General features: G+C 32.5%; 1 protein-coding gene across 4 annotated transcripts in view; it reads right to left on the reverse strand.

Moving 5' to 3' along the window:
* Cad88C (cadherin-88C) overlaps positions 1-27,016 on the reverse strand; it is a 360,398-nt gene that overhangs the window by 75,718 nt on the left and 257,664 nt on the right. For 3 of the 4 annotated variants that reach the window (XM_067046833.1, XM_067046834.1, XM_067046831.1), the window contains one exon: positions 16,066-16,118. The exons of the other annotated variant lie outside the window; for it this stretch is intronic. The gene's annotated coding sequence lies outside the window, so the exon portion shown is untranslated. The remainder of the gene's footprint in view (positions 1-16,065; positions 16,119-27,016) is intronic. 4 annotated transcript variants of the gene reach the window in all.

Genomic DNA, 27,016 nt, shown 5'->3' on the forward strand with positions numbered 1-27,016 from the left:
AAAAAAAAAAAAGAAGAGGGAAAATGAAAAGTTAACAACAAAAACAATAACATTTATAGATTTAATAAAAGAAAATATCGACTTCCAATGAGGGAAAAAAGTTAATTTGAGAAAGAGGCGTAGAGAAAAACTAAAAAATAGATTAAAATTGTTTTTCGGTTTTTTTAGACACTTCTTACATATCTCATCTTATACATATATTCTTACCTATATAATATTATATTTCATTTTATATTGTTATCAATCTGCTAATGCCTAATTCCATGGTTATTAATCAACTATTTTTATTTTCAATTCATTGTTATGTAAATTCCCAAATTTGTTAGTTTATTATTTCTTTTTATTTTTATGTTTCTCTGAATGATTGTTGTTATCTCTTTTTGTTTTATAGCCCTGATGAAGCCCTAAAAATCAGGTCGAAATGCCGGCACGAATAAATAATTGTTTTCCTATTTGTGTTTTTTGATGAACGCACCCCTCGACCATCATTCACAATAAATAAATAATTCAAAACTATATATTATTTCTTAACTGCAGTTCGGAACATTTGTTTTAAAATATTATTATACTTTAAAGTTCTTTCATGTTCTAAAGTGTTAAATATTTTAACTTGGGTTCAAATTTTTTTTTTTTAAATTGATACTTTTTTATATATGTTTTTAATATTTTGTTTCAGTTTCGCAATATCTTTTTATTTGTTATTTGCATTATTTTATTTTATTGCAGTTACTATACTAGGACTTTTCCCTGTTGTTATAATAAATAAAATATTATCCACGATTAAATTATCTGAGAATATACAACTTCACGAAAAACAGTTTAAAATTTTTTATACTATAAGATTTTTGATAGAATACAACTTTAGCAAAGATATTATCTGCCTTATGCCCAAAGAGACCCCATTATTCTGTTGGCCAAAAATCCCTTGCTAACGGTAAGACAGAGCTCAGAGATTAAAGTGACGGGTCTGGAATGAGTAGGCGTTCCCGAACGATGGGGATCTCTCTGGGTCACGATCCAGATTGGGACTGGGCAGGGGGTCCATGTATCGGTAAAGCTGCTTTTAATCGATTATTATCTACCGGTCTTCAGGTTCGAAACGTTCAAACAAAAGGAATCGAAGTTGGATAGTCGATTTTGGCAACCCACGTGGCGCGGTATCTTGTTTCAATGTTAGAGGCTATAAGCAGAAATGTATCTTGGAGGTAGTAAGTAGTACAAGAGCCCAAGAGGAGAAAAAAGGCATTTATCTCACCCCAATTTTTGATTACTTTAATGCAAACTATGAATAATTACTAGTCAAAATTAATGAGTCTGCCACGTATAGTTATGAGAAATAAAAAATGGCGGCTTCTCTAAAACGTTAAGAAAATTATTTAATTTTTATTAATTTAAATTTTTTATTCCGAGCTCCATATCTTTGAAACTGCCAAAAACACTATAAAACCTAAGAGAACATCATTTTAAGTAGAATAAATTTTCTAAAATATGACCCCTGTTTAAGTTCGATAGTTTCCAAGATATAGATCTTTAAAACGTAACATTTCATAAAAAATGGAGTGGAAAATCAGTAGTAACTGAATTTATTGCGGGAAAGTTTTATCTCAGGGACTATAAGATGTACTATCAGCACTAAAATTAAAACTAATTTAATGTGCTATAGAACATTTTATGACGTAGGGGGAATAAAAAATGGCGGCTCTTTGAAGGCGATAAAAAAAAAAATTAATTTTTCATTCGGAGCTCTATATTTTAAATAGTATGAACACAAGAAAACCTAAGAGAAGGTCAGTTTAAGAAGAGTAAATTTGCTAAAATATGAGCTATAATAGAGTTATTTACGTTAAATAGTTTGCGAGATATAGGTTTTTAAAAAGCAAAATTTCATAAAAATGTTGTATGGGACGTACTGAAAGATCAGTAATTAGTGAATTTATTTTGGAAATTTTATATCTCAATAACCATTTGACGTACATATGTCTATTAGCACTCAAATTAAAGCTAGTTTAATGAGCTATAAAGTAGCTTATGATGTTAATCTTCTTAGGAGTAATAGTTTACATGAAATTTGCTAAAATAAATTGATTTATAGTTATTCCGACAAATTTTCATTTGCCAAATTTTTATTCATAGCAAATATCATGAAAACTAGTATTTCTAAGAAGGTAAAGGTCATCGACTATTTTATAGTGCGTTAAACTAGCTTTAATTTGAGTGCTAATAGATATTTGTACGTTACATAGTTCCTAAGATATAGATTTCTCAAAATAAATTAACTAACTACTAATCTTTCAGAAGATTTTTAAGAAATTTGGCTTTTTAAAAAAGCTATATCTAGAAAACTATTTAACGTAAATAACTCTATTATAGCTCATATTTTAGCAAATTTACTCTTCTTAAACTGACCTTCTCTTAGGTTTTCTTGTGTTCATACTATTTAAGATATAGAGCTCCGAATGAAAAATTAATTTTTTTTTTTTATCGCCTTCAAAGAGCCGCCAAACTATTGGACGTAAATAGCTCTTTTAGGGCCAACATTTCAGAAAATTTACTCTTCTTTAAATAATGTTCTATAAGATTTTCTATTGTTGTTGATAGTTTTTATAGTATAGAGCTCCGAATGAAAAATTAATGTTTTTTAAGGTTTTTAAACAGCCACCATTCAGTTTTTATTGAAGTAATCAAAAATTGGTTCGAGATAACTTCGTTTTTTTCTTCCCGTCTCTTGTACTATAGGAATGTAGAGAAGGGTGTCTGCTTCCAGGCCGAGAGAAGTCAGAAGGGTGTATCCCTAGCATCTGGTAGTGACAGTTGATAGTTGACAGTAGACAGTCAAGAGTTCATAGTTGACAGTAGTCAGTTCATGGCGCATTCCGTAAGCCATAAATTCTTGCACAATCTGCGAATTGTGCTGCAACATGACAATATAGCAAATAGGTAATGATGGGGTTACAGGTTCGAAACGTCGTTATTTGTTTTAATAAATAAAAAAATTAAATAAGGAAAAGGACTCTCATTCACTTGGAGTTATTCTTTATTTTTGATATGGAATATTATTTTTATTTAATATTGTAACAAAATATAAAATATATACTTTTTAATAAATGGTCTATAATTTTAAGTAGAAGGGAATTTAATTTTTTTATTCCTTATGATCATACCTTTATTTCTTTATACCTTTGTTATTTATATAATTTTCAATTAATATATAAAAATTATTGCCATTTATTTTATTTACTATTCCGACTTTAATACACTGATGTTTGAACTATTTAAATATTCTTTCTTTGTTTGGTTTATATGAGCCTTTTTTCAAATCCTAGTAAAATAGTGCTCGGTTACCATCTCACCTCTTTTTCGCCCGACACAAAGGGGTTGATATGCACGAAGTTGTTGAAGGAAGAATATGGTTAATGATAATTTGCTTTATTTTAGTACGATAATTACATGAGTGGATCCCTGACACCAATGACAGGCGACAAACGCAGGAACTACGGGCGGACTGCGGAGGAGAGAGGCTCATTCTAGCAAGAGGAAGGACATCGCAGGATCACATTAATTGCCAGGACCAAGGATGCGAGCTGGATCGAAGGCAACCATCTTCACTACGTTGTTGTGGATGGAGTTTGATACATTTTTCTATAATATACATTATTCCTTCTTATTCTTGTCAATTTAATGGTTATCCTCTCTTTATTCTATCTGTATGCATAAAAGGGAATACTCGAATCTTTGTCCAGAATAACTTTTTGAATAACATGACCGAATTACGCGTTTTTTTTCAAAATGTTCTTTGTCGCCAAGGGAAGGTTCAAACATAAAGCAAATCCCTGATTGCTTAGGAAGACAAAAGATAGGATTAATAAATTAAATATTTTTGTTGCGTATAGGTTTTTTTTACGATTATTATATACCAATCGATTCGTCTGTTTCTAAAGAATAAGAAAGAAATTACTAATTATATCAAATAATTCATTATTCTTTACAATAAAAAAAAAACATAGTGAGGATTTGGGTTAAGTAAATTAACAAAATATTTTTTTAGGAGAAATTAAATCTTATTCGTTTTTATCGAAGTCAGAAACAATCAAACACCATTTTTCAAAAAAATTAAAAATTTTCACCTTGATTTACTTGAAGAATTTTTTTTTTCATTTCACGGACCATAGTTCATATAATTGTTCACAACTCCTCTGCATTTTATTCAATTTCTATTAACCTTCATTAACAAATTTAGATTTAATACCCTTATAAGGGCGAAATATTTCAAGGCAAAAATATGAAATGAAATTAAATAAAAAAATATTTTTATTCTGGAACATACGTTCCCTAAGAATAAATACATCGTTCATTCATTAAGATTTTTGTCTGGCAAGCATTTACAAGTTTTCAACTTTGGGATATTGACTTAACTATTGTTTATAATGTAAATCAATATATGTCTATTTATTTGATTACAATGATACGGAGGTTTGGTTATACAATAAGTGGAGGAATAGGTATTGCTTAAAGGAAAGAATGAACGAGGATTGGCAAATGGAGGTGGGAAGAGAATTCCAGAGGGAGGTTGCACGTATGACTAAGGATTTGCTAAAGAAGGCGGTTCTATAGGAGCGCATATATAAATCAATGGTTGGGATCTGGTGTTTAATAAGTGGATGGATGAACGAAGAGTGAGGATATCAAGGATACAGGTAGGTTTTTAGATTTTAAGAACTTGGAATAAGAAAACACCAAGGAGGTATTGCCTTTGGGAGGTTGGATAGAGCCACTTCAACTCGGAATACCAGCGGGAGACTTGAGAGCGTCTTGGAAGCCCGAAGATAAATCTTACAAAGCAATTCATGAGTCTCTTCAGTCTCAACTCTAGTCCTGCAGATAGCCCTCCATACACCAAGGATCCGTAGTCGAAATGGGGGAAGACGAGAGAGGATACTAGGAGCTGACGAGTGTTCTGAGCAATGGAATTACAGAATTTTAGGAATTGTTTGAGCATATTGTATGCTCACAATAAATATTCCTGATTTTTTTCGAAAATTCGTATTTACTGGTTTCTTAAGGTGTTAAGAACGAATATCAACTTTGTTTCGTTCCTAAAAAATCTTTTACCATACTTTAATGGGTCAGTTAGTCTGAATTGTTCCAGCATAGTACTAATTAGTATATATATGGCACAATCGGAAGTTAGTAGTTAGCATTTAGGTTACTATAGTTACCGTCTTATCACTTCTATATATTGATTGATATTAAAGTTTAAAAATTGTGGATACCTACGACCCATAAAGGATCATGGGTTCAGTACTTTTTAAAGAAGTACTGTTTTAAGAACGACGGTTATACAAGGAGGCAATTTTTCAAGAACACGATCAACCGCCAGATTGTTCCCGAATTAAGAGTACCTACATTATGGGATTGGGTGGACTTAAGGAGCGCTCCATAACCTACAGGGTTGACTATTGTGTCTTACCGCACTGTGTGTTACCGCACTACCCCAAAGTTTAAATAGTGTTCAATCAATGTATATAAATCCTCAAATATAGCAATAGCGAAGCATTGCCGGGTCTGATAGTTAGTCAATATTAAATCGAATCTAGAATGGAAAGCATATTTAACGAAAGTTACGTTTAGAGTTCATTTCACCGCTCTTAAGTTTATAAAGCAGGTCTTAAACAATTATGGAAACCTAGTCTTTTCTCACCAGATCACGATTATCAGAAACGACATTCTAACTAACATATTTTAGTTTGGAATATTAAAAATATTCATATCTCTCCTTAGGTAGCGACAAATACCTGCCTTGCGGACATTTCTGTCCCGACGGGTCCACTTTCGCTGCTAGCCCTCCGGAGAGATGAAAGCAACGAAGAGCGATCTAATTATTGAGGAAAGATATCGTGGGAACGGCAAGCACCTGTAATTATAGAAGAGCACACCTTTTGGTCGCTGTGCCACCTGTGCGGTCTGTTTTAGCGCCGTATTCTGTATATCTAAAGGTGATTAAAATATATATGTATATTGGAAGATTATTGATTGACCGTGTGTATAGATGAATGGAATATGGTCTGGGTGCGGTCAAAAAAACTCAAATAGTAAATGGGTATACTATTTTTATTGAGCCAACGTTTCGCCCCACATTGCAGGGTTTCGTCAGGGTTAAAAAAGATACAAACACTTGACATAGTTACAAAAAAAGAAAAAACATAAGTGGAAAATTACAGCGGTATAAAGGTTGTAAACAGTAAATGAAAAGAGTAATAGTAACAGATGAAATAAGAGAAGAAATATTAAAGAAAGTACAAATTAAGAGATGAAAAAAGAAAAGAATTAAATCAAATGATGAGATAAAATAAGAGAAGAAATATTAAAGAAAGTACAAATTAAGAGATGAAAAAAGAAAAGAATAAAATCAAATGATGAGACAGAATTCATATCTGAGAATGGTCAAAGTCAGAGTGAGCCGTTTGTATTGGGAGAAGTGGGGATGGCAGTTTTTTTTTTTTTATAATTTTGTAAATATCTCTTCTCCCCCTCTATTATGTATATTACCATTTATTGTTTACCTAATTCAAATATTATTTCTTTTACAATGTTTACTTAAAAATAATTTTCGTTGTTAGGGCGTTGTAAACTGCCATCCCCACACCTCCGAATACAAACGGTTCACTCTGACTTTGACCATTCTCAGGTATGAATTCTGTCTCATCATTTGATTTTATTCTTTTCTTTTTTTCATCTCTTAATTTGTACTTTCTTCTCTTATTTTATCTGTTACTATTACCCTTTTCATTTACTGTTTACAACCCTTAATTTTTCTTATACTTTTCATTGTATACCCCTGTTATTTTCCACTGTTTTTTCTTTTTTTGTTGTATATGTTGTATAACTATATCAAGTGTTTGTATCTTTTTTAACCCTGACGAAGCCCTGCACGTTGGGGCGAAACGTTGGCTCAATAAAAATAGTATAATTATTTACTATTTGAGTTTTTTTGACCGCACCCGGACCATATTCCATACATACATGTATATTATGCGTTATGTATAATAAATGCGTTAACTGCTTCAATGAATTCATAATGGAGAGTTCTGTAGGACAAGGAGGTATCCTATTTCCTATTATATATCACAGCATTGGCGAATGAGAATCAATAATAAAACATAGATAACTTAATAATAATAGAACATAGACAACTTAATAATAATAGAACATAGACAACTTAATAATAATAGAAAAATATAATTAAACAAATTCAAAAAAGTAATTCATAACAAATTTTTTGAGATTAATAACTTACAGTTGAATGAAATTTGTATTAAATCGTTGAAACGTTGTACCATGTAACTGGAAGTTATTAACCTCAAAACAAATTTTATAAATTGACTCACCAGACTTCCTAAAGAGAAAATCCAGAAAAAAGTAATAAATTTGGATTCTGTACTGTAAGTATATAGTAGCATTAATTATGTAAATATCTGTGTATATGATAGATATCTGAAATATAAAACTAAATAGCAGTTCAGATATTTTATTTTTTGCATATCATATATATTTAAAATAAATTTAAATCTGTAACGCTACAATCCATGAAGGGCCAAGGGTTCAGTACTTTATAAGGAAGTACTGTTACTTGACCAACGGTAGTGCAAGGAGGTGATGTGGTCAGAATCACGCTCGACCGCCAAATTTTTACCCAATTTAAGAGGCTTGGTGGACCCCAGGAGGGCTCCAGAGCCCACAGGAGTTGACTCACGGCTACAGTGTAACAGAAATCAATTTTCTGCCCAACCGGATATGAACTCGGGTCCTTGGAGTTAGTAGCCACGCGCTTTACCTCGTGGCTATCGCGCTCCCTCATTTCATGTATATATATGCAAAAAATTAAGAATATAATTCTGGAGTCATATTACTTTGTTAAGAATAGTTTTTACTGATCATTCTGTCGTAATCGTTCTTCGGGAAAGAAATGTTTCTTATTTAAATTTGCATAATTTCAAGTAACTGATAATCGCTCTGGCCTTTCGTTTGATTTATTCTTGTTCATATCCTTTCACCAAGTTCAATTTATTTCTTAGTTCTCTTTTTGTTTAGTTTTTTCAGTAATTCAAGAAATTAGATATCATGATAGTGATTTAAAGATAAAATTACTAACTTATATGGCTTTACGTCATGCTATAATCGATTCACGTTAAAAATAACTTTTTAAATTATGAAGAAAAAACAAGAAAAACTAAAAAGGAAAATAAGTTTTTTTCTTGACTGTTAATAATATGTATTTTGAGGCAACGTTTCGCAACATTATTCTTTACAGAATCATGCTCTACAATAAACGCCTGAAATTCGAAAACGGCGTGAAACCCGCCTCGCCAGATCTCCGTGGTAGCCTTACTTATCTCACGTTTGAAACACACTTATACCGAGTATGTGGACTAATATGTCATAATCTCACAAGAAGAGATAATAAATCAAAAAAGACAATATTTCCCGGCCCACTAAGAACTCCGGGGAGCGAGGTCCGAGAGTACTACTTTTAATTCGAAACTATTCTACAAGAAATCTTTAAGATATAATAATATATCCAAAATCATATAACAGTTTACAGCCGTTTCAGGACGCAATATCAATCAATTAGTAAACTTATTTTGATTAATTGTCTTAAGCGATTATCCCGGTATCCCGACTAAATCTCGAGACATTTCCTTATAATCCGCTCCTACCTCACTGATAGAACCTTTAAAGTAAATCATAACCTAGCCTACTCATCTCTCTTTTCTCAGTCCACCGGTGATCCTCAAGGTAGTATCTTAGGTCCTATTCTTTATACGGTTTATACAGCTGACATCCCAACCCACCCTAACACAGTCCTAACAACATACGCTGATATAAATTTTTTTAATAGTTATATGTAAATATATTTGTCTATTTCGGAAGAATAGGAAAACAATATTACTAATCTATTAAATGTTTTTTTATTTCCTAAAAAATATAAAAAACATAATAAAGATTTTATAGTAAAGTAGGTTAACAAACTTTGTTTTTCGGAAAAAGCAAATCACTTTCGTTTTTGGCGTCGTCTTAAACACTCAAATACCATTTTTTTAGAGAAATTAAAATTTAGGAATTTTTCATCTTGATTTATTTGGAGAATTTTTTTTATTTTGTGTTGAATTTTTTTTTATTAAAAAATTCGAATTTAAGGGTTTCTATGAAAAAATACTTCGAATCCACACACAAGACTGAAACGACAAGAAACTGTTTGTAGATTCCGATTGCTACAACATTTACTTGACAAACGCTCTAAGCTTCCCATTCACTACAAAATATTAGTATACACTACGATAATCAGACCAATTTGGACATATGGAATTGAGCTCTGGGGCTCCTCCAAACCATCAAATTCTTCCCGCATCCAGTCGTTACAATCCAAAATCCAAGTAAAATCCTTGATGCTCCTTATAACGTCACAAATAAACTCATTCATAAAGACCTTAACATCCCATTCGTTGCAGATTTGACCCAAAACAGATACGCGTCTTTTTATGCCAAACTCCTCAACCATCCTAACCCATTAATTCTTAATCTTTCATCCTTAACAATCCTTGATAATCCTCCGAGGCGTCTGAAAAGAAGATGGCCACGGGACCTTCTAATTTAAATTAATGTTTGAAGTACCACCAATGGGTGGTTCCTTCCCAAGATTTTCAAGTGTATATGAAACATACTACATATTTACCTATTGTATTATTTTGTACAGTTGTAAATTACATCAAATAAATAATTTAAAAAGAAAAAAATCTCGAGACATTAAATAGCAGGATACATAATAGATTAATATAATTTTGTTATTTTATGAGGGCAAAATTAATGTCTGATAAATATAACGGAACTTGAATATGACTCGATCTGTTATTTATATCTTTTATTGGTTTTATTGGTTTCATTTGTCTTCGATGTAGAACGAAAAAAGAAATATATATTGTGAATAAATAAATGGCGTTACAAGGTTAAAACATGTTCCTATACAAATAGTTGTAATGTTTTGAAAGCTAGATATTATTAGAAAATAGAAATAGAAATGCACGACGGAGTCGTGCTTGTAGTTACTTCAGTCACGGTCGTAGTTTCTCAAAGAGAAATAAATAAACAAGAAGGCTTACACAATAGACTCTACAATAAGAGCAAATACTGTGAGAGAGATATATAATAAATATTATACAGATATATATTACAGTCTGGGAATGATAAAGTACAATTAATTTACCGAGGACTTAGAGGATATAGGACTGAACCGCCCGTAATAGAGGTCACTATATCTTCGCTTTGATATATTCTAAGCTATTATATTGCACTTTGTAGCAACTATTATATTATTGCCCATATATACGATTTTTAGGATTAGTTTTACTATTTAATATTACGCTTCAATTTTATTTAAATAATTTATTTATTGTTATTTACAACGGTATAAAAATATATATAACAAGTAAATTTGCTGAAGGTGACAGTGACATGATACAAACATGTGGAGAATTTACCCATTGATAGAACTTCAATAACATTTCTAGAGAAGATCTCGAGGCTATCTTCTTTTCAGACGCCTAGGAGGATTATTAGGTAATGAAGGAGAAGCCAGGTTAGAAACAAGTGGATTTGGGTGGCTGGGAAGATTATCATGGAAGGATTGATATCTGGTTCTGGCCAAATCGGCAACATATGGGACATTGAGGTCCTGATGGATGACTCGATAAGAAGGATTTTGGACTGTAATGATTAGATTCGGAAGGAATTCGATAGTTTAGTGGAGCCCCATTGCTCAACTCCGTATGTCCAGATTGGCCTTATAACATGTAGAATGATCTACATTTATTTTGAAATGGATTGGAATTTTAGACCGTTTGTCTAATAAATGTTTTAATAGTCAGAATCAACGGGCAGTCTCCTATCTTTTCAGTCTTGTATGAGAATTCCATGTCAGTCGTTTGTCCAGATTCTTCAAAATTTAATTCCACTAATAATGACGTACGAGTACGATCAAAGAAAAACTCAAATAATGACAAAACTATTTACATTGAGCTAACGTTTCGCCCCGGCTTCATCAGGGCTAAAAAAAAGGTGCAAACACTTAAATGATTTAAACATAAATTAATAATAAAAAGTGCTATTCATATTTAATTTTACGTTTCACTTTACGTCTTTTTAATTTTTCATTTATGTTTACATCATAAAAGAGTCTGTACCTTTTTTAGCCCTGAAGAAACCCTGCAACGAGGGGTGAAACGTTGGCTCAAGTTATTTAGTTTTAAGACTATTTAAGTTTTTTCTTTGACTACACCCAGACCATCTTCCTTTTATAATCACACACGATCAATCATCGATCTTCCAATAAAATGGACAAATTTCCATTATTCAGGAATACTAACGAAATTGATTTAATTATTAACACGAAGAACTAACAAACAACAAATTATTACAGCACTAAAATCGATCTAATCGACAGCTGCTTAATCTCGATTTATATGCACATCCATAAATTAAACATCACAAAAGGTTTATCTGTTGTTTTAGTAACGACCCAATACATAAGATACACAAACCTATAATTCCTTTTGTAACCATAAGATAGCACTAGTTACGAGGCCTCTTGCAGCCGACCCCTGACCGAGCTATCTGGATCTCCCAGTGATCGATTGTGTAGCCAATATCGATATCTGTGCTCTAACGAGAACGCAGTTCCTGAACGATCCTCTAAGGCTTCGCTCCTATTAAAGATGGCCGGAGGCCGCAATTTCACACGTGGGCAATATCAGCTCCCGTCTGTAGGAGCATCCATTACGAGAACGTTCTATAATGTTCTTCAGCGAGAGTGGATCGATCCTGCTGAGCTATTGTATCCGCCATCTGGGTATCGATATTTATCTCCCGTCTCGTTTCGATTTATGGATATGTCAGGCTGAAATTGATTGCCCTAAAGAGATTATTTCTGCCAACATAAACCGCAGAATCGATACCGATACACTAATGGCAAATACACTTAAGATAAGGGAAAGGAAATATGAAATAGTCGATATCTGTTAGTGTTAAGATAAACATGGATAACTTCAAAGACACTGACTCAGATATTATACTGCTTAAAAACTTTTTAACATCATGCACTCTAATTTTATGATTTTAGTACGCAATTCATATATTAGTTATAATACAATTTTGAAACAGCCTCCTATATAACTCCTACGTTTCGGCCATCCATTCCAATCATTATACATTAATTTTAAAAACATTCGGAACCATGAATTTCCTACCTTATTTACAATATCAAAGCTAAATCAAATGTTGTTTAATTTGGGTTTTTAACCTTATTTTTTACATCTTTATTATACTGATATTACTGATATATTCTTTCTTCCAAAAATTGTTAAGTTTTTCCTATATTCTCCTGGACAAAATATACATATATTAAAATAAAAAGACCCAAATAAAACAGCATTAGTGCAATATGTATCCAAAAATAAGCAAAATTTGGATTTTGAAAATTCAATGATTTATTGTATTTTTTTTTTAGGTATATGTTTGAAAAAGATTCTTAGGCCAAAAATGCATTTTCTGATTTCATTTTTCACGTCAAATATCGGTTTTCACAAGAAAGGTTATTTTGTAAAACAACTTTATGAAATCAAAATATTTTTTTTTAAATACTTTTTATTTATTGATAGATATTACAATCTGCCACACAGTTGTGGGAAATAGGAAATAGTGATGAATGATCACATTCATACGAAAATAAAATAAATAAATAAATGAATGAAAAACATCTGTCTTAAAATATATACAAACAGAAGAATAAACAAAATGAACCTAATCAAACTATGTGTATGAAAAAAATAAATAAAATAAAATAACATTATGATAAAATAATATAATCTCTAGTCACATTTACACTCTTATATACAATCGACCTGAGGATCGCTGAGCCCACTCTATCCCCCATGTGTGAGGGGTAGAGCAGAGCTCAAAAGATCCTAGCGCATCACTGGTAGAGAACCAGTGGAGGCTGAGCAAGTGCGCTAAAGCCGCAAACACTCAACCTGAGTGGAGAATCTGACCATTGCCAGAACTCCAATTGTATTCAAAATCTTAACCCTACTTTTCTATAAATTTTATAAAACGTGTTATCAATCCCAGAACTGAAACAATTCACGGTTTTGTGATGAAATGGAGTCTTGTGAAAATGCGTTTTTGACCTGAGAATAATTTTCAGTTCCAACACGATTTTTGCCTATTATAAATGCGCATGCCCGAAACCTGTACCGAGCATGCCCCAGTTCGATATTAGTCATAAGTCCTATTGGAACGAGATTATATAGTCTTTGAATAGATCAGAACACAGAAGTGATTAGCATCACACCTGGTGTTCCAACAGCTACCTGTACACACTCAGTACCTGGTGATCTATTGGTTAGGTAGCTCTGCTGTTCCAACAGCAATAACACTTCATCTTCATCCCTATGTAGCCAATCTAGGCTCGGCGAACAATTAGTATCGATCGTGAACGCACATCGAGTCACAAGGGCGTGGGAAGCCAGTCTTATTAAGAAGGCAGGGAAGTTAATACATTTTATTCGATTTAATCTACACATCACGTTGTAGATCAAGGTCGATTTAATGCAGTAAATCGTTTAGATCCAGATAAGATAATGAATCTGTTCTTTGTTGTTATAGTAACCGAAAACAATACGGATTAGTACTTTTACTTATAAGAAATTTACTCATGAAAATTATATTTTTCAAGGACTTAATTTATAAAGTAAGAGATTCTAAAACAAAAGAACTACAACACGGAAGAAGGAAAAACCACCAGCCCTTCACAAACTACTGAACAACATTATTAGGAGGAGACATATATAATTTCTGGACTCAGTAAAACATCATTTCCAGACGTTGCAGCCAGCGCCCCCACCAGTGCGGTGGCAACAAACAGCATTATAGCCACTTAAATATTATTAATCTGTACATCTTGTAAATACTTGTAGATTTAGGCCAAGTTTTTAAATTCATTAACAAATACCATTGGTGTACCCCGTCATGCATATGTTTCATAAACGTTTCGGCACTCTTTAACCATCTTCAGATTCAACCATGGGAAATAATTTTACTATTTTATAAAATAAACACCTTTGCTTGCGTTTGTATGTTATATTGATTTTTAAATACACGATATTGTATCTCAATCTCTCCAATCCCACATCACCACCCTTGAAGAATGGTGCAAAATTGGAGGATTAAAATAAATTGCAATAAATCCCACCAAATCACATTTACCCTTCGTCTTGTTCCACAGTATCTTTTAATAATACCCCACTTATTCCTATTGAACAAATCCGTTACTTAGGACTAAATCTGGACAAACGACTGACATGGAATCCTCATACAAGACTGAAAAGACAGGAAACTGCTCGTCGATTCAGAGTATTAAAACATTTACGATAGACAGTCTTTATAACATTACAGACGATCCAAACTTCCAATCCATTACAAAAGACTGATCTACATGACTATTATAAGGCCTATCTGGAAATACCGAGTTGAGCTACGGGGTTCCACTAAGCCATCTAATTCCTCTCAAATTCAATCCTTACAGTCTAAAATCCTTAATGCTCCTTACTTTGTCACAAATCAAATCATCCATCAGGACCTCAATGTCCCCTATGTTGCCGATTTGGCCAAAACCAGATACCAATCCTTCCATAATAAACTTCCCAACCACCCAAACCAACTCGTTTCTAACCTGGCTTCTCCTTCACTACCTAATAATACTCCTTGGCGTCTGAAAAGAAGATGGCCTCGAGATCTCCTCCTTTAGAAATGTTTTTGGAGTTTTATCAATGGGTAGATTCTCCACATGTTTTTATCATGTCATAATATCACTTACAGCAAACTTGATGTGTATATATGTATACAGTTGTAAATAACAATAAATAAATTATTATAAAAAAATACACGATTTTTTTTTTTAAATTAGTTATAACGTAAGACATTGATAGGTTAAAAACAAACGAAGATCCCGAGAAATAAAATAACAATTGTAATAGAGAGAGGCTTTAAAGATATATGATTCAGGGAGACGAGTTCATGCAGTTTCGAAATTTTAACATCAAGGTCATATATAAGTGTATAAGAGCTCCTTACGGATTTTCTGAGCAACTTGTTTTATAACCGTTCCTTCCAAAACTTCATGTTATTGATTACTTCTAAGTTGTAATTAAAGTAATTTATTACAACATGCCTAAATTGAGTAAAAAGTGGAAGTTGCGTGAAAGTTTGGCTACTAGGTGTCATGTTGACCTTCTAACTTGTGAAGAAGAGAATCAAGATGAGCTAATTGACAACTGTCATTACATTATTATTATTGTCATCAATTGCTTTATTAGTTTTTAAAACATCCTAAGCAATACTAACACAAAAAACGAATAAGTAACTTAACACAACAAACAAAATGGTGACGAGCTCAGCAGGTCTGTTGCGTGACGTCATTTTCCATTTAACAGACTCTCAACCATGTTACATGTTATATCGTTTTAACATGGTAAAAGAAGGAAATATTCCTCCATTTAACACGCTTTAACATGTTAATCTAAAGATCATGAATACTCCTAATGTCATATACAAGATTCCTTCTCAGGCCTCCATTCCACTGAGAGTGTGAAGTTGCGAAAGAAGAGTGGTGTATGGACTGTGAAAGTTAATTTAGAAAAAATGTCAAGAATGTATCGAAAAGTGCCCTTTCTCATTTGACAATGTATCAGCCACATTTTCCGTCTTCGCCGATATCGGGTGTGCCTGAAATATCGATTAATCAAAGGTGATAAAAAAAAAAAATCCTCTATCAGAAAAAACTTTCTTAAGAGCCATCTTGTTCACTACGAATACTGAGGCAATGTACAAACGGTGTTCGTGTGAAAATGAATTCGTTGCTTCGCAGTTCGCTGAATTCCACTCCCAGTGGACAAGAGACCTATAGATAGATTGAGTGGCCACTTTTTAAAAATTCATTTATTACAAACATGTTCTTACCTTAAATTCGAATACGAAGCAGTTCAGTGATGTTGAGATGTAGATGAAAAAACCTGAAAAAAGAATATATTTATAATCATCATATAAAATCCTCAATGCTCCTTATTTTGCTACTAATAAAACCATTCATAAAGACCTAAATGTTCCTTATGTAACCGATCTAGCCCGAACCCGATATTATTCCTTCCATAATAAACCCCCTAACCACCCAAACCCACTAGTTTCAAACCTTGCTTCCTCTTCAATTCCTGGCAATCCTCGGAGGTGCCTGAAAAGAAGATGGCCTCGTGACCTTATATTGTAAACTGTTTTTAGAGTTCTACTACTGGTTAGTTTCTCTACACCCTGTATCATATCATTATGTCATTATGATCAAATTTACTTGTTGTATTTTTTTTATACAGTTGTAAATATCAATAAATAAATAAATAAAAAATAATCATCATAAAGAGAAAAATCTGATGCAGCGCGCCAATCACACAAAATTTACTTGCCTATTACAATATAGACTGCTTGGCTCTGGCTATTTTTATGATTTTCGAAAAACAATAATAATAAATATTTTTTAAAAAAATAATAATACTTTGTGATAGATATTACAATCTGCCACATAGTTGTGGGCAATAGGTAATAGTGATGAATCTCATACATACTAAAATAAAGCAAAATAAGAATAATAAAAAAAATAAATAAATAATAAAATAACATAATGATAAAATAATATAGTCTCTTGTCACATTTACACTCTAATACACAATATTTACACAATCGACCTGAGGATCCCTGAGCCCACTCTATTTCCCACGTGTGAGGGGTAGAGCAGAGCTCAAAAGATTCCAGTGCATCCCTCTCCCCGCATCACTAATAAATATCTAAAGACCAAAGATGGCGGAAATTACAATCTATTACAAACAGCTTTTATTATACATATGGTTTTAAACAATTTTGAACAAAAAACAGTATTATTAATAAATTATTATACTATAATAAAAATTTAAAACCACATCTATTTTAAAAAACTTCATGCAGACTGTTCTGCCCAGGTCATTCATTTCAGTCCACAATTACACTATTTTACCAATTCAACATAATAAATTAAAAATTAAAACTTTTAATCACAATTAATTTTCACTATTATAACTTATCACTACAATATTTCAATATAAAATTGTTAAAAACCACTTGTATAATAAAAGTTCTTTGTGATAGATTGTCCTTGAGGATGGCCGATTTGGCCGAAACGTCGGACTCATAAAGAAATAAGGATTGTTTTGATACTTAAATTGAATACAATATATTTTATTTAAACAATAATAACCAGTTTCAAGAAAATGTAAAGATCATATATAATGAATACATCTATTTTATCAGATATCGATTTGCATAGAACAAAGATTGAGTATAGGAGATAATTAATTAGGCCTTGAGGTAATAATAAAACAAGGCTAAGAAGTTATTAATCGATAATTGCACTATCGACATTTTTATCCGATTCTGGAAAATATCAGATCCATATCAGGTAAACTCGATCGACCTCTATGGAATAGTAAGGGGCGATGAATGCGGTGAACTATTACGTCATCATATCCATATTTCTCTATCAACTTTCATACAGGATAAAGGACAATGCAACTAAATGAATAAGAAGGATGTTATATCGATATGGAAAGGTAATAGTATATGACAAAGATAACAGCTGTGACCCTTACACTTGGGCGTCCTGGAGTAGTTAAGGGAACCAGGATGTTGGTATGGAATGAGATATAGTGAAAATTGGTTTTTTATAATCGGTAGGACTCGTATTCCTCACCATATTTCGTGGTTAGATTACTAAACATTAAGGTAAATATTTTACAACAAACTGAAAGGAGTGAGATTCCACGAGAATTTAAATTGTAATTGAATTTGGTCGGGGGTGCAGTCAAAAAAGAACAACTATTTATTTTCCAACGTTTCGACCCACTTAGCAGGGCTTCATCAGGGCTAAAAAGGATACAATGCAACTAAAAATATTTTGAAATTATAAGGTAATATGATACAAAGAAGTATACTAAGGTGAGGTTAAAAATTAAAGAGGTGTAGATAGTTGACCGTAGGTTACTGATTGAAGAAGATGGTGCGGTCAGAAAAAAAAAAATAAATAAAAAAATATTTATTTATGACGACGTTTCGACCTGATTTTCAGGTCTTCATCAGGGCTACAGAACAAAAGAGATAACAACCATCATTTAGAGAAACATAAAACTGGAAAGAAATAGTATACAAACAAATTTGGAAATTTACATAACAATGAATTGAATAATATAGGGTTTTTTTTTAAGCCCGATAGAACTTGAAATTGTAAAAAATAACACAAAAAATTAAATTGTAATCAAAATTTTTTTTTTATTCGAAAGATCAATACGTGACATTAACATTTGAAAATGATTTCGGGCATATGGGCACCGCGGCTGTTCTTGACGAAGCGCATTCTGTAAAATTGTGTTCAGCGATGAGGCGCATTTTTGGCTTAACGGGTTTGTTAATAAGCAAAATTGCCGCATATGGTCGTGCGATTTGACACCTCTCGATTATTTCCTGTGGGGCTACGTGAAGTCACTGGTTTATGCTGATAAACCAGCAACAATTGACGCCTTGGAGGCCAGCATTGTTCGTGTTATTCGTGACATACGGCCAGCAGTGCTCGAAAAAGTGGCCCAAAATTGGACGTCCAGAATGCGCTTCGTCAAGAACAGCCGCGGTGCCCATATGCCCGAAATCATTTTCAAATGTTAATGTCACGTATTGATCTTTCGAATAAAAAAAAAATTTTGATTACAATTTAATTTTTTGTGTTATTTTTTACAATTTCAAGTTCTATCGGGCTTAAAAAAAACACCCTATACAAAATAATTGATTGGTAACCATGGAATTAGACAGTAGCAGATTGATAACAGTGAAAAATGAAATATAATATAATGCAGGTAAAAATATATGTATAATATAAGATATGTAAGTGGGATCTAAAAAACTGAAAAACAAATTCATTTTCTGTCATATTGTTTAATTTGTAGATTTAAATTTGTTTTTCAGTTTTTTAGATACCACTATTAAAGAAATATTAAATTATAACTATTTTGATTTCTAAAGAATTTTAAAATTCTTTCAATAAAATAAATTTTATGATGATTCCATTATGTTGGATACATTCGATTTTGAAAAAAAAACTACGATTTTTACATAAAGAAAGTAAAAGAGAAATACCAAAGTCCATTTACATATAAGAAAGCATTAATTATGACATGAATTTTAAAATAGACACAAGAAATCTGAACCAACACTATGCAGAGATTTTAAGTAAAATTAATTTATAAAAAATATGGGATAAAATTAATGTTGATAATTATAATGAACCTTGATATGAATTGTAATAATAAAAGAAATATAAAATTTAACCAAAATATATTTGAAATAAATAAATTAATTGCCTGAGCTGAGGGAGGAAGGTTACAAATATTGTTGTGATAAATTTTTAACAAAGAAGGTGATTGTGATAAATAATTTTAATTTTAATGTGAAAATTGGCTGATTAGGTAATTAGACATAATCTAACATATGCTTATTAACAAAAAATATATGTTTACCTAATGTTTCATAGAGAAATTGTTGAATTGACCAGGGCAGATTAGCCTGCATGAAGTTGTGTTATTTAAATAATTTACAACTAAAATTATATCCTATCCTAAACAGAAATTCCAAACTAAAACCAGAATCAACTGTTCTTATATTTAAAACAATCCTCAGGTCATGGCTGATGTACGGCTGTGAAGTCTGGGGAACAGAATCCTTCACGAAAAAAAAAAAACTACAATCTTTTCAAAATAAAGTCCTAAGAATCACAGTTAATGCTCCTTGGTTCATAAGAAATACTAATTGGTAATTAGACTTTTGGAACAATGAATCCGATACCGACTACAAAAAACATCGATGTTTAAAATATCAATGCTCAATATTAAAATATCGTTGCTTACAATACATTGCCCAAAATACATCGATGTTTTTGAACAACAATTTCAGAAAGATAATGTCTGTTCTTACGAGCATTCTACGGCGTGTCAGAAGTGATTTTTGTAGCAAAGAATCCGTCATCCACTACAAAAAACATGGATGTTTTTTGGGTAGTGAATTGTAACCAACGATATTTTAAAACATCGATGTATTGTAAGTAACGATATTTTAAAACATTGATGTTTTTTTGGAGTCCATGTCGTATTGGTTGATTGAATAAGCACTTCTGACTGGCCGTAGCATGCGTAGTCTTAGGAACAGTCTTTATGATACTGAAATGGTTAAAAAAAAAATCGATGTCTTTTGTCGATGTTTTTTATTGATGTCGCATCTCTAGCACCAACCTACTATTATTATTAGTACGATTAGTTATCGTAGTTATTAGTTTCTTTTGGTGTATAATTTGCACAAAGCCTTGTCTTTCTTAAATAAAGATATATCCTTTTACTCTTGTCTTGACTGGTTAAGGTGTTAATTAATTTTTAGTAAAGAAGATAATTTAAGAAAGCGAATCCACACTTTCCCAGGTACAGTAAATTCCTTTTAAAAACGATTTGAGGCGGATAAAGCGGATAATAGCGCGAGGAACGATGGGAAACCTGTAATTTAGAAAGATATATTTAGTTATGATTGAATATATTAGACAAAGAAGATCAAGAACTCGTTCTAGTAACAGTATTATCCTACTGATTAGAGTTCCGTAGAACCAGTTCCTATCACTGGAACTATATATCACTACGCTGCAGTGAAGGGCACCAGAGATGGAGGCCACTGGAGAAATTGCCACGGACATGTCTTCTTTCTCCATTTTATTAATCCAATTATTATAAATTAAGTGTATATGTGAGTATATATATTTAATAATAATTTCTTAGCTATATATGGAAGCCTCATAACAGAAACATAATTTTAATACAGGTTTACGAAAGTTGTACTGTTCTACGTGGTTTGCATATTGATTCAAAAATAATTATAACTTATTGAATAAAACTTGGCGCAGAACTTTCACTTACTTATGTATGGAATACGAAGTAATATAAATATTGCAGTCGTTAAAGATTTCGAATTACTGTGAGTAACATCTAGACCAGTTATTCCAACAGTGGGCGCCACCTGGTGGGTGCTGTAGCGATTTCAGGGGGTGGTAATGCCCCCAATTGCATTTGGGGGGCCATGAATAAATATTTGTCACGGTCAACAATATTACAGCTGACGAAAATAGAGAGAATTGCAAAGTGCAAGCAGCACACCCGGTTCATCCTTCTCATTCAGATGATTTCGAATGTTTTAACTTTTTTTTTATTACATTCTATTCTGAGTTCAATAAATAGTTTCATAATTTATAACTATCTTTGCTATATTTACGAAAAGGGTAGACATATAAACACATATATATTTCCTATTAAAATTTAAAAATATTAATTTCCATGTGGCGCTAAGTAATATTTTTCCTGGGAAGGGGGCGGTAGGACATAAATATTTAGGAACCAGTGTCTAGACCAACATGTAGACAGTGTAACGTACCATATGATGGATACTGGATTACCATAATATTTGGCATCTTTACTAAACGATAATAGCTCTTAAATTCAGGAAATATTTGATTACCTACTAGTATGAAATCCTAACAATTTAAAATTTTTCGTAAAATCCTCAAGTTTTCGACTATTACAGCACTTACTAGACAAACGGTCTAAACTTCCAATTCATTACAAAAGACTGATCTACATGACTATTATAAGGCCAATCTGGGCATATGGAGTTGAGCTTTGGGGCTCAATGCTCCTTACTTTGTCACAAATAAAACCATCCATAAAGACCTTAATGCTCCATATGTAGCCGAACTAGCCGGAACCAGATATAAATTTTTTCATAATAAACCACCAAAACCCATAAGTGTATAACCTTGCTACCTATTTTATTCCTGATTATCCTCTGAGGCGCCTGAGAAGAAGATAGCTTCAAGACTTTCTAATGTAAAAATGTTTTTGTAGTACTACAAATGGTTATTTTCTTCCCAATTTTTTCCATCTAATTATAGCTTAATTACATTTATTAGTTTTAGTTTTAGTGTATATTCCAAGTAAACCACAATGGTTCCTATTCATCCCTCAATTCTCAATCCACTGATGTTCCTCAAGGTAGAATCCTCGATCCCATCCTCTATACCGTCTATACAGCTGACTTCCCAACGAATCCTAACACTATCCTCGAAAATTCCAGTCCCATATCACAACCCTCGAAGAACGGTGCCAAAATTGGAGGATAGAAATAAATCCCAACAAATCACCTTTACTCTTCGTCGTAAACATGCCAACAGCCCTAAAGTATACTTTAATAATGTTGCTCTTACCCCTGTAGAACAGATCCACTACCTTGGACTGCATCTTGACAAACGACTAACTTGGAATCCTCCGGAAACTCGATTCCGACTATTATACTACTTACTGGACAAACGGACTAAACTTCCAATTCATTACAAAAGACTGATTTACATGACAATAATAAGGGCTATCTGGACATACGGAGTTGAGCTTTGGGGATCCACTAACCTTCGAATTCCTCTCGTATCCAATCCTTATAACCCAAACTCTCGTGAAATCCTCAATGTTCCTTACTGTCACAAATAAAATCATCCATAGAGACCTAAATGTTTCATATATAACCGATCTAGCCCGAACCAGATAACAATCCATTCATTGTAACCTCCCTCTAATCACTCAAACCCATTAGTTTCTAACCTTGCTTCCTCTTCCATTCCTGACAATATTCCGAGGCGCCTGAAAATAAGTTGGCCTCGAGACCTAATATTGTTAAAAAGTTTTTAGAATGCTTCTAATTGATAGTTTCTCTACATGCCTGTAACATATTTCTATGTTTTTACTTTAAATTTATTTGTTGTATTTTATTTACAGATGTAAATGTCAAGAAATATATATAAAAATGTCTTTGTTTATCGCATTTGTAGTTAGTACAATTATTTCATTTTCAAGAAAGAAATAAAGAAAAAAAATTAAAATATTGAACAATATCAAATAGCGAGCTCGTCCGTTATCAACTGATTTTTCTCCTATTTTATTTTATCTATTTTTCATAACCTAAGATTTATATTTAGTAAAGATTGCTTAGAAATAGAAAACACAATTCTCACCTATCCTGTTAATAATAGGTCAGATACACATAATCGAAAAAAGAAGATAAAAGAAACAAGTCTTAACGCCTTATGCAAATGAGACTGCGTAAGCTTAACTTATGCCAATGGAAACAAAGTTATCTAACACTGCTATCAAGATATTCCTAAATCAACCTTTTTAAAGATGGGCCACGGCCTTCGGTATCACCGGTCAGCCATCTCTCACCCCCAATCTCCCTATCTAGCAGGCAGTGAGGTAAGAAGGATAGATACCCTCGACTCTGTATTCAGCCTCTGGTGGAGTACGCAACCTCGAGGAGTGGTAAAGAAAATGAATTCTGGTGCTCTGAAGGACTGGAGGCATTCTTGTTCCAGTTGCGGCGATGGAAAAGGGATCAATAATTGTAGTGTAGTCACCGGAAAATTTATTTAGTAAGACAACTTTATGAAATCAAAGTATTTAAATTCACTTTCTATACATTTTCTTCAATGTGTTATCTACTTTATAATTATTAATCTCAGAACCTCAGAATCCCAGAAAAGTTCAGGATTTCGTGAAGAAATTAAGTCATAAATTGCATTTTGATCCGAGAATCACTTTTTAAAAAAATTACCTTTAAGGAAGTTGTCCAAATTTCAGATCAGATATCTGTTTGAGATAAGTCTAGCTATCTAATAAGGTGGGTGTGGAAGGATTTCATAACACACCTCGTTTAGTTCTTTTACTGTCTGTCGTAAAACATGAGGTCTGGCGTTGTCATGTAAGAGTAAAGGTCTCTTCCGATTAAACAATGCAAGTTATTCTTTGATGAGTTTTTTTTTTTTCAAAACAATAGTTTGTAGTGTTTCTAATAAACCATCAAATTCCTCCCGCATCCAATCCTTACAATCCAAAATCCTTGATGCTCCTTATTACGTTACAAATAAACTCATCCACAAAGACCTTAGCAACCGTTCGTTGATGATTTCGCCCAAAACAGATATGCGTCTTTTCATTCCAAACTCCTTATCCATCCTAAACCATTAGTAATTAATCTCTCATCCTTAAAAATTCCTGATGATCCTCCGAGGCGTCTGAAAAGAAGATGGCCACGGGACCTCCTAATTTAAATTAATGCTTGAAGTACGGGTGGTTCCTTTCCAAGACTTTCAAGTGTAAATGAAACAGTCCACATATTTAATCATTGTATTTATTATTTATACAGTTGTATTAAATAAATAAATAAAAAAAAAGTTAATAGAATTCCCAAATTTTATTAAAATGTCTGAATAGGTATCTGTTAAGATAAGTCTAGCTATCTAATAAGGTGGATGTGGAATGACTTGGTAACACACACAACTCGTTTAGTTTTTTTACTATCTGTCGTGAAACATGAGGTCTGGTAAAGAAAGGTCTCTTCCGATTAAACAACGCAAGTTATTCTTTGACATTTTTTTTTTTTTTTGCAATATAACAATAGTATGTATTGTATGTGACGGTTTCACCTCTAGGTAAAAGGGAGAAATTAATTTGTTGACGTTTTTTCCTGAATGCCGGGGTTACTCTGTTTATAATTACCGAAACACTTGTTTTTAAAAATATAATTTAGCACAAAAAACTCTAGAACAATTTTTATAAGTTTTTTGAATAATTCAAATATACTTGTACGTATCTCTGAATATTTTTAGTTTAAAAATAATTAAATTGTTAAAAGAAGCTAGCTACAAAAAAAAAATCATTTTAATGCCATTCGCAACCAAAGCTATAGAAACATTGCGTGAGCCTGATAGTGGTTACAGTACTGTCATGTGAGTAAATAAGTTTACAACATGACAGAAACTGTCACCGAGAAAACGAGCATTTACTTAGTATAATGCCGTTAAAACAACTTTGGTAACTACTTTTTTTCCATTGTTCTTATTTATTTTTTATTTTCCATAGTTCGTATTTATTTTTCTTCCAACAATCTTTCTAGTTTAGAAAATAATTTAATTGTAAGAAAAAAAATTGGGACTTATACAGCAAAACATTGTTATAATGCCATTTGTAACCAAAGCTGTTCAAAAATTACGTAAGTCTGAAAGTAGTAACCATACTGCCATGTGCATAAATACCAAGTTTTCAACAAGACAGAAACTGTCACGGAGGAAACCGTCATTTACCTAAGTAATCCGATAATCTATACCTACCTAATCATAATTAGTATGATGCCTCTAAAACAACTGGTAACTATTTTATATTTCTATTGCGAGTTCGGCTGCGTGTATCTCGCATGGCTTCCGAACCCACTGGATTGACTCATCGCTACAGTAAAAGAATAAATAATTATATTTCACAACTGGATTCGAATCCTGGTTCTTGGAGTTATAAGTTGAGTGTTCTCTTGAGCTCTGCTCTACCCCTCACACGTGGTTGTGTGAATATTGTATATATTATTTTATCATTATGTTATTTTATTTATTTATTTTTCATACAGATAGTTAGATTATGTTCATCTTGTTTATTCTTTTGTTTGTATATATTTCAAGAGAGTTTTTTTTTTATTATTATTTTTTTTATTTATTTTAATATGTATGAGATCATTCATCACTATTACCTATTGCCCACAACTGTGTGTGGCAGATTGTAATATCTATCAATAAATAAATCTATCATCATTGGAGTTAGAAACTCTATGTCTTAACACTAAGCCACTCCGCTCCCGAATATAGTAGGTACTCTTAATTGGAGAAAAACCTGGAGGACAATCGTGATTCTGACGAAATCACCTCCTTGCACAACCGTTCCTTACAGAGTACCAGGGGTTGTAGAGGTACAGGTTTACTTTATTGTTAATTCGGCAACACAGGGAATATGTACTCTTTAATGAACAGATGCAATGTAAGAATCCAAGGTAACTTACTGTAGGAATATTATCTATTGAAAAATACAAAAAAAGAGTGACAATGAAGATATGATTCATCGCTCTGTCTTTTTAACCTTTCACGCAAAATGGTCTCACTTAATGTGAACATTCAGTAATATGGACACCATATCCTATCTCAAGAACTATGTCAGTCCTTTTCAAGAACCAATAACAGACCCTAATGAAAGAGCAATCACTCTCCGTGGACAGCGGAACCTTGAACCACAGCCATTATTACCAATTGACACCACGACTTCCTCCAGATCGGCCTTCCACTATTGCCCGAATGGCGAAGACAAAGAGGGCAAGGCTCTTGGAACAATGGAGTCGAGGAGACTTCGCAGAATGGAGAAAGCAATGGACTATCCCACACTAGTGTCCTATTGTTATGGTCGATATCTCTGCTCCGCTATTCTCTATCGATCCGCTTGTTCGCTAACAATCGATATGCAATAATGCTATCCTTTATGATAGATGTCTTCATTACTGACCGAGTTAAGGCCTGTTATATGTGATGATCATAAAGAGGTTAATATTATTAACCGTGATCCTTTCAACTATTTTTCTAAAATGTTAATGAGCTGTTCGATGACAAAAAACAACTGAACTGCTAAAAAAAAAAAATCTACATATATAAAGGGGAATTGTCAAATTTTTGTCCACAATAAACTTTCGAATTACTGGGAAAGTCGCCTTGGGAAAGTTTAAAGTTAATAAAAAAATATTATACGCTACAATAATCAGACCAATTTGGACATATGGAATTGAAATTTGGAGCTCTACCAAACCATTTTTTGATACCATTTTTCCTAATACTTTCTGTAATCTAATTTTTTCAATTAGTTCGGATTTACGAGATTACATTGCACATTCATTCAGAATTTTA

Source organism: Halyomorpha halys, unplaced genomic scaffold (genome assembly GCF_000696795.3).
Source record: "Halyomorpha halys isolate HHAL.00 unplaced genomic scaffold, Hhal_1.1 Scaffold192.1, whole genome shotgun sequence".
In the NCBI taxonomy this organism is placed as follows: Eukaryota; Metazoa; Arthropoda; class Insecta; order Hemiptera; family Pentatomidae; genus Halyomorpha; species Halyomorpha halys.